Raw genomic sequence first — 10333 nt, 5'->3', positions numbered from 1 at the left:
TACTGGATAGCTCATCATGGTTTGCTCAGTCTTCTTTCTTATAGAACTTATAAAATTAGCCAACACAATAAGCAATAATAAAAGTCTTTTGAGAAATCCATAAGGAAACTTAGTATAGCACAATATTCTTGAAATATATTATATACAGACATAAAAATAATTTATATGGAGTTACCTTATAAGCTCCTTATTGAGGGGGCAAAACCTCAATTAGACACCACATGCTATTAAATAAAACTCTTGTATCAGGAATGGGTTACCTCTTTCAGAAACAATCACTAGCTGACATTGACTCTCAGACCTTACAGGCTATTTTTGTTGCCCTTGGTTATCCTGTAGAATGTGATGGTAAGATCCCATTGCTGGAGATACCACTTAACTTGAACCATAAATATAAAGAAATCAAGTGGATACAGACCTGAAAGCTTTGTTCCTACTTGCTAGCTTTCAGAGTTCTGGAAGCTGCTATGCACATTACTTATAGGAAAAAAATGTGATCAATTTTACCCAACTTGGAACCCTGCAAGCCATAACAAGATGTTTGGCGAGATATGGCCACTGATGCAATAGTAACACAAATGTAATGAGGTAACCAACTACTTCCTGACTGAATTTCAACCCGACTTCATTAGATGGAACTCATACCTGGTACCGTTAACAAGGTCAAGAACTTGAGGCTAGATAGATCCTGGTCTAAGAAAAACCTACTACTGCTTTCCTACTAAATGGACACAGTGCTCAAAAGTCTTCTACTGATTTACTGCTACATGCACAGTCAAGTCCATCACACAACCTTCAGCAGAGAGGTTTCTTCTTGCAGTAGTTAAGAATTAGCAGAAAGGCTTACTACTGGTCTATGAGAACAGAATAAAGACCTCGGGGTGCTCAGACCTAAACAGGAGGTTTAGATCACATCCCTTTCCTCAAGACTTAAAAAATTCATGGATGAGAGGAGTAAAGAATTTTGTAAGATCTAGAGGTGATAAATGACTTCATTTAGACAGAAAAATAAGTTCTAGGGCTCTCCATAGTGGAGTGACTACACTCTACAATCATCTCTTATGTATTTACAAACAATGAGAAAAGATGAACTCAAAGCTTGACAAGGCAGAGATGACAAAGTCACAGAAACAAACTTACTTAGAGCAAACAAAATTTACTTAGAGTATGCATAAGCCATGTTGAAATATCAACCTATGAACCATCAGCATATACAATGACTTGTTATTACAAATGCCAGTATTGATCGACATCATTCATGACAGCTATTGTTACTCATGATAATAATTAAAGAAAAATATATCACAGAAAATCCAGATATAAAAAGACAATGATACAGATGGAGTCCATAGTTTAAGATGTGCAAAATAACTGTTAAAAATAAAATTATAAGTGTTCATGTGGAGGGAAATGCACTTAAAAGTTGATCTGTAGAAGAAGATGCATATCTATGTTACTTCCTAATTGTTGTGCCCTGACAAGGTGTATTGGACTTCTTGGATTATGAAGACGCTCTGTATCTTCATGGAAGTGGGATCCATGAAGGAAAGCATTTCATAAAACACAAAATGGTTTTAAAATGTAAGCATATAAAAAGATTGCTTTCGCTTTTTAAGTGTCCTTTAACCAAAGCCTTGACATCCAGCTTGAAAACATTTTGTTAGGGCAAATGAAATGTGTATTTAGAGTAATGGAAGCACATGCCTTTAGTGGAGAAAGGAGACACTAATGACAAGGGGAGAAAGTGTGATCTCTGTGGACTAGGATTACTATTGGAGAGGTTACATGGGATTTTGTCTTTTGAACAGTGGAACACAATGCCTTCGCCACATGAGTGATCCAATGGCAACATTCATACTCCCACATTCACTTTACAATAGTGAGAAATGGAATATGAGTGTGTGCACAGCAGGAGGCAGGTCTGAACTGAACACAAGAAAATATCAATGATTCTACAAGACATTTAGAAAATATTTTGATCAAATCTGTATCAACTACATTAAGAAATACTGTACTTACCTTGAGCCCACTGAGAATATTTAGAAGCAAGAACAGAATAATTACAACAAATGTCCGAATCCCAGTAAGCATGATCAGGAAAGGGACCAAGAGGTTGTTTCAGGGTCTTGTCATCAACAGTGAGGTGACAATCTGAAAGAGCCTGCAGTGTCATGGTAAATAAGGAGCCCCTGTCCTAAGCAGACAAAGATACCATCAGGACTCTTGTCTGAGAGCTCTGAAGAGCCCAGAACTGAACAAATAGTGAATCAGACAGGTGCCCAGTCCTGGAATTTCTATGTCCAAATTGAGACTGGCTAGTGCATTAGAGGGGAACTTTGTTCATGAAAAAAAAAAACAGAGAAATTAAAAGCTCATGAGCATAAATCTGTGATGGACAGAGGCTGGAGTAGACATGGTACTTTCTGATAGCCTCAGTGTCCTATATATTATCTGTTGGCTTCACAGAAATAGTACTAACTTCACCTTGTGCACCCCACCAAGTGATATTTTTTGCTGCTTCTCATTAGGATCAAACTAGACATTGCCTGCACAGTATAATAGAGGAGCATCAGTATTTGTTCAGAGTCCTAATCAACAATTGTCATTTATCATATAAGATAAATCACAGAGAGAAGTTATTTGGTCAAAGATCACTTTGGTAGACCATGACTCCATTTTACTTGGACCTTACAACTGGGACTGTCCATGTACTGGCGCATCCAGTAGCCAAATATATAAATGTGTTTTTGGAATATTTCATGCATGATAGGGAGGCAAATGGTCCTTCTGGAATACTGTAGATCAATAGCCTCCTCATACACATTGTGCTTGTCAAGCAATATTTTGATGCCTGTCATTCCTATTGGCCTAGCAGACAATATTACCATCTTTAGATATGATACTGTCATACAGAAACAAAAAATAAGACATTTCCAAACTGTTTACCAATGCACACTGTGAAGTAGAGAAGTACCTGCCTCTTCTTGAGCCCTCTTTCCTGTAATCTACCATGCTCTTTGGAATTTAACTTTGATTTCTTGTGTGCCCATTTGTGCCTAAGAGGACATGGGGGATTCTAGTATCCAGGTAGACGTTTGTGGGAGCAAATTCGCAAGAGTCTCTCATGATTACATGTAAGTGAGATCTCAGCAGGGCTGACTTGAAAATCTTCAAAAGCTGAGCCTCAACCGAGTAGCAAAGCTGCTGAAGACCTCCCCACAGTCATGAACTAGAGTGTCTGCAGATATTATGATCAGGACAGCAAAGAGGCAGAGAGCACATCTACACCTCCAGCCCTGTTACCAACCCCCCATTATTTGGCCATTTTAATGATCCTTAATTTTAGACAGCTATAATTGTTTCTTTAAGTGACTACTAGTCATGCCAGCCCTGGTTTGAGCAGATAGGGCAAGCCTAACTCCAGGAGGCTGGACTGATGTTTTCAATGAAAGGTGAAGAGCATTTTCTGTCCCCAGAATAGTGGACTTGGACAACAGGTCAGAAAATCCCTTTTGTGGCAATTTTTCACCATTCTCTTTGGATATCACAGACCAAAAAGGGGAACAATAAAAGTCCTATCTAGTCAATCTAGATCTTTGATTCATTTAAATTTGTTAGTTTCATTTCAAAATTAGTGGGAATACTATGAGTGAATGAATAAGTCCAGGTATGACTATAAGACAAAATAACAGTCATGAAAAAACTCTTTGACCATGATTAGAAGCTATTCTGCTGTTTGTGCAATGGAGCAGGAAACCAAATTTATCATATTCTGTTTTCTGATCTCCAACCCATCACTCTTCATCAAACCCAGGATAGGTTGAGAACCTGACCCTTCTGTGTTTCTGTCCCTCTGTCCTGATTTCCAAAAACTTGAACAAATGCGTTTTTTTAGAGTTATCTTTTGCTTGAGAGTATCATTGCTAGCCTGAAGAATCACACTGTGTAAGATAAGTCTTCACTCACCTGTCCCTGTCCCAGTGAATTGAGGTGACAGATGGCTCCAACACAGTGCCCACTGTGTCAAGCACAGACTTTCATCTCCTGCAAGTGCCAAGTCTTTTGTCCTTCTGAAGCTCTGTTTTCTATCGTGTTAATTTTCAATTGACCTTCACAAATTCCAGTTATTTTCTGAGGCCAGGGGCAGGTGTGTGTCCTGATGCCTCTTGGGTTATAAACCCATGGAGAATTCTCTTAGGATCAATTAAAGAAAACTCTTGGCTTCATGACTCCCAAATCCCTGAATACTGGTGTGGAAGAGGGTGGTCAGAGGAGTCTCATAGGTAAGAGCAGTTCCTCCTCCACACCTGCCCTTCAAAACTCCACATACATCTCCCAGAATGTCTTGGTATCCCATGTCTCACCATGGTATTAATTGACTTCTTTTCATTCTTTTGAGAGTATTTCATGTGATTTGAATATATGCAATGGATTCATTTAAGTATGTTTTACTTTCTATGGCTCCCTTCCAAACCTTCAATATATTGTTGTGAATTAATGTTCCTTCAATACATTCAGTTCTTTCTGTTTGTTACATTTTAAATCCCTGAGAATTTACACACAGGTAACATTACACAGACAGAAGAGCAGGTACATTTGATAAATATAGATGAATCCACACATGTGCATTTAATAAGTATTAGTAAAAAAAATGGCCATGAATTTGGAGAAGAACTGGGGGGACGAATATATAGAAAGGTTTTGAGGTAGAAAGGGAATACAGAAACATTATGATCAAATTATAATCTCAGAAAATCTTTAAAGAAAACACTTGATTCAATGTTTTATGTGTCATAAGATCTTTCATAAAGAAAAACCCAGATGACACCAATTTAATTAAAATTTTAATATGAAAAATATTTTTTCACATAACATATTTTGATCATGGTTTTCTCTTCCAAAACTCATTCCCAGGATCTCCTTCTCCACCCAGCTCCATGCAATTTCTTTCTAACTTTATAAAACAAACAAACACACAAAACAAGAAATCAACAAAAACGAATAAACTTACATAAACCAAAATCTGTAAAAAGAGAAATTCAGAAACCATCATATACAAGAAAAATGTCAGTAAGATAAAAACAAGCAAACTTCAAACAAACAAACAAACAAACAAACAACCCAGGCAAAGAAATATGAGAGAAAAAGTCTATAGAAATATCATTGAGCATTCCCGTGACTATCTACTGATGCTCATTGGCCTACCCATAAGTGGGCTTTATTTACCTGGTCATGCCCTGTTGGTGAGAAATTCCCCCGAGAATTTCCCCTGAGAATTCCAAAGCACTGTTTGAACATTGTCCAATTGTGGGTTTCTGTATTTGTTCCCATGCACTACAGGAGGAAGCTTCTTTTATGATGGCTGGATGAGATATTAATCTGTGAGTTTAACAGAATTTCATCAGGAGTCATTCTGTTGCTACTTAGCTTCATCAGAATTGTAGTGTTTGGTGTTCTCCTTGGTCCATGGCCTACTTAGTCTCAAGTTCTTGGCCACATGAGCATTGTCAGGTATGGGCTCCATTTCATGGAGTGGGAATTAAATCCACTGAGATAGTGGTTGGTTACTCCCAAAACTTTTGTGCCACTGTTGTGACAGTTTATCACGCAATCAGTTCACCATTGTATATTGAAGGGCTTGTAATTGGGAGGGGATTCATTTCCCTTTCAAATTTCATGATTTCATAGTTATTAACACCTGAAAATATTCATTGTGTAAATTTACCACTATTTTATCTATTCATTCATTTTCAGACATATAGCTTGTTCCAATTTTGAGATGCTCAGCTATAACACGTAGCATGGCCAGATGTACAGGCCCACTATGTCCCTATTCTAATGTGTTCAGACTTACTGATGTACATGTGAGCACTACAGGACCACAAATGGAGTCTGAGTTGAGATTAAGTTTTTTCTGGTTCCCAGCTTGAATTTTCTGGTGGGGTAGTAGTTGGGGTTATGGAGAGATAGATCCCTATCTCTCTGTAGAAAGGAGTCCTAGGGTCTAGGCAAAGCAAGCAATCATTTCCCAGGTTAGGGAGGGTATGCTTTTATCCAGATATGCAGGAACTTTGAAGTCTAAAGGTTAGGGCCATTACCAAGAGATGAAAATATTCTATGTCTTTTCTGAGTTAGGGCTGAGGTTGTGTCTGTTATCATAGTCCCCTTGGTGGAGTATAAAGTTGATTTATCATCATGGGTGGAGTGTCTAAGGGAAGGGAGACATCTTATTCTTTGAGGCAGCCAGCTTTTCCCTTGGCCTGCAGGACTAGCTAGGTAGGTTGACATTTTTCATGTAGAGAATTCCATATCATACTTACACCCATCTTCTTTAATGGCAATACAGGAACCACAAGTCCAACTTTAATCCAGCATTGTATGCTTAGTTCATTCCAGTTATGGCTCTTAGAGTAAATGGGTTACATTTCCTGTAGACACATTGAAGAGGAGAACATTCCTGCTCCAGGAACATGTGTGGGTTTAGATCAGTAATTCTCAAACTGTGGGTAGTGACTCCTTTGCAGGTTGAATGACCCTTTTCACAGGGGTTGCTTATGACCCGTGGAAATATCAAATATATACATTATAATTCATACCACAAGCAAAATTACAGTCATAAAGTTGTAACAAAAATAATTTTCACCACAAGCTGAGAATGATCTTAAAGGGTAGTTACATTAGGAAGGTTAAAAATCACTTATCTAAATTCTAGATGCTTGATATGCCCTTCTTATATAATCATTGTTTCACAATCTGGAGCAGAGCAGTGATAATCTTCTTTCTGCTGATGCTAATGAGTTGGTCCACCAGCAGGACATATACAGAAAAAGTTTCATTTATTACATTTCCATCATTTACTGGAAATGACCCTGCCACTTTACTTGTAAGTGGTTGTTTCTAATCTTGTGGGTCAGTCAGGTTTGGCTGGTCTTTGAAGAAATAACATAGATCAAATCTAAGCATAGTCTAGCAGGTGATATTTCAGAAAATATCCATTATTAGTTTTTTTTACTAGTTGACCATTGATAAAAGCAGCATGGTTTCCTGGACAAATCCCAGTCCTGAATCTTAACATTTTCATCTGGCCAAAGGTAAGAGATACATGACAAGATATCCAACACTAGTGTCAGTTTGGGCCTGAGGAAAGAAGGAACCACATGTTTAGGGGGCTGTGAGGATCTGAGATACTTTCCATTTTCGTAATTTTGCTTGGTTGGTCGTATCCATCTTTAGATGGAAATCATGAATGTAAGATATGATCCCTACTCCCTCAGTGACTATGGGTTTTGTTAAGATCACAGCATATGATACATTTCAGGAAGGTCCCAAGGTTCTTCTAGACAGGCAGTAGACCCACACCAAGTCCCTTGCTTCACTGAGTGCTGGTTCAGCCAAAGGCAAAATAGGCAGTGATAGATGAGTCTGGATGCCTTAGGTATTCGCTGCAACATTTGTAAGGACTTGGTGAAGGAATACTTAGACATTGCAATAGTCTGTATTCTTCCCTTGTAGGAATAAGTGGAGGTGGGCTACAAATCATTAACATTTTAGTTATTACATTGAAGCTTTTTGAAGAAGAAAAGATTCTACCTATTTTGAAATAGTATTTTCAAAACCTAGCAAATATTGGTAGTCAAATCTTGTCAGAGCTACTTCAGTGAGGCCCAGCTCACAGTGTTCCCTGGGACTGAACACATTTTGTTGAGCACCAATATGTGCTGATTTTCCTCTTCTTGGGAAAGACATGGGCACAGACAGCAAAGCAGTAGGTAATTTTTTCAATTACAAAATTTTATCTGGTGATATAGAAATTACTATTCTATATAGTTTATTATTAACTATTTTTTTAACTTGAGTATTTCTTTATATAAGCATTTTCGGGTGTTATACCCTTTTCCAGTTTCCGGCAAACATCCCTCCCCTTCCCTTCTTTTGGGTGTTCCCCTCCCCCACCTCCCCTTGTCGCCCCTCCCCAACAATCTAGTTCACTGGGGTTCAGTCTTAGCAGGACCAGGGCTTCCCCTTCCACTGGTGCTCTTACTAGATATTCATTGCTACCATGAGGTCAGAGTCCAGGGTCAGTCCATGTATAGTCTTTAGGTAGTGGCTTAGTCCCTGGAAGCTCTGGTTGCTTGGCATTGTTGTACATATGGGGTCTCAAGCCCTTCAAGCTTTTCCAGTTCATTCTCTGATTCCTTCAACGGGGTCCTGCTCTCAGTTCAGTGGTTTTTGCTGGCATCTGCCTCTGTATTTGCTGTATTCTGGCTGTGTCTCTCAGGATCGATCTACATCCGCTCCTGTCGGTCTGCAATTTTTGTTTCATCCATCTTGTCTAATTGGGTGGCTGTATATATGGGCCACATGGGGCAGGCTCTGGAATGGGTGTTCCTTCAGTCTCTGTTTTAATTTTGCCTCTCTCTTCCTGCCAAGGGTATTCTTGTTCCCTTTTAAAGAAGGAGTGAGGCCTTCACATTTTGATCCTCCGTCTTGAGTTTCATTTGTTCTAGGCAACTAGGGTAATTCAAGCATTTGGGCTAATAGCCACTTATCAGTGAGTGCATACCATGTATGTTTTTCTGTGATTGGGTTAGCTCACTCAGGATGATATTTTCCAGTTCCAACCATTTGCCTACGAATTTCATAAAGTCATTGTTTTGATAGCTGAGTAATATTCCATTGTGTAGATGTACCACATTTTCTGTATCCATTCCTCTGTTGAAGGGCATCTGGGTTCTTTCCAGCTTCTGGCTATTATAAATAAGGCTGCTATGAACATAGTGGAGCACGTGTCTTTTTTATATGTTGGGGCATCTTTTGGGTATATGCCCAAGAGAGGTATAGCTGATCCTCAGGCAGTTCAATGTCCAATTTTCTGAGGAACCTCCAGACTGATTTCCAGAATGGTTGTACCAGTCTGCAATCCCACCAACAATGGAGGAGTGTTCCTTTCCCACATCCTCGCCAGCATTTGCTGTCACCTGAGTTTTTGATCTTAGCCATTCTCACTGGTGTGAGGTGAAATCAGGGTTGTTTTGATTTGCATTTCCCTGATGACTAAAGATGTTGAATATTTCTTTTAGGTGTTTTCAGCCATTCGCATTCCTCAGCTGTGAATTCTTTTGTTTAGCTCTGAACCCCATTTTTAATAGGGTTATTTGTCTCCCCTGCGGTCTAACTTTTTGAGTTCTTTGTATATTTTGGATATAAGGCCTCTATCTGTTGTAGGATTGGTAAAGATCTTTTCCAATCTGTTGGTTGCCGTTTTGTCCTAACCACAGTGTCCTTTGCCTTACAGAAGCTTTGCAGTTTTATGAGATCCCATTTGTTTCCATTCTTGATCTTAGAGCATAAGCCATTGGTGTTTTGTTCAGAAATTTTTTCCAGTGCCCATGTGTTCCAGATGCTTCCCTAGTTTTTCTTCTATTAGTTTGAGGTGTCTGGTTTGATGTGGAGGTCCTTGATCCACTTGGACTTAAGCTTTGTACAGGGTGATAAGCATGATCGATCTGCATTCTTCTACATGTTGACCTCCAGTTGAACCAGCACCATTTGCTGAAAATGCTATCTTTTTTTTCCATTGATGGTTTTGGCCCTTTGTCAAAAAATCAATGACCATAGGTGTGTGGGTTCATTTCTGGTCTTCAATTCTGTTCCATTGGTCTATCTGTCTGTCTCTGTACCAATACCATGCAGTTTTTATCACTATTGCTCTGTAATACTGCTTGAGTTCAGGGATAGTGATTCCCTGAAGTCCTTTTTTTATTGTTGAGGATAGTTTTAGCTATCCTGGGTTTTTTGTTATTCCAGATGAATTTGCAAATTGTTCTGTCTAACTCTTTGAAGAATTGATTGGTATTTTGATGGGGATTGCATTGAATCTGTAGATCGCTTTTGGTAAAATGGCCATTTTTACTATATTAATCCTGCCAATCCATGAGCATGGGAGATCTTTCCATCTTTCTGAGGTCTTCTTCAATTTTTCTTCAGAGTCTTAAGTTCTTATTGTACAAATCTTTTTACTTGCTTGGTTAAAGTCACAACGAGGTATTTTTATATTATTTGGGTCTATTATGAAGGGTGTCGCTTTCCCTAATTTCTTTCTCGGGCTTGTTTTCTTTTGTAGAGGAAGGCTACTGATTTATTTGAGTTAATTTATACCCAGCCACTTTGTTGAAGTTGTTTATCAGCTTTAGTAGTTCTCTTGGTGGAACTTTTGGGATCACTTTAAATATACTATCATATCATCTGCAAATAGTGATATTTTGACTTCTTTTTCCGATCTGTATCCCCTTGACCTCCTTTTTTGTTGTCTGATTGTTTGGCTAGAACTTCA

The sequence above is a fragment of the Rattus rattus genome, chromosome 2 (assembly GCF_011064425.1).
Source record: "Rattus rattus isolate New Zealand chromosome 2, Rrattus_CSIRO_v1, whole genome shotgun sequence".
NCBI classification, from domain to species: domain Eukaryota; kingdom Metazoa; phylum Chordata; class Mammalia; order Rodentia; family Muridae; genus Rattus; species Rattus rattus.
This window is presented reverse-complemented; position numbering follows the sequence as displayed.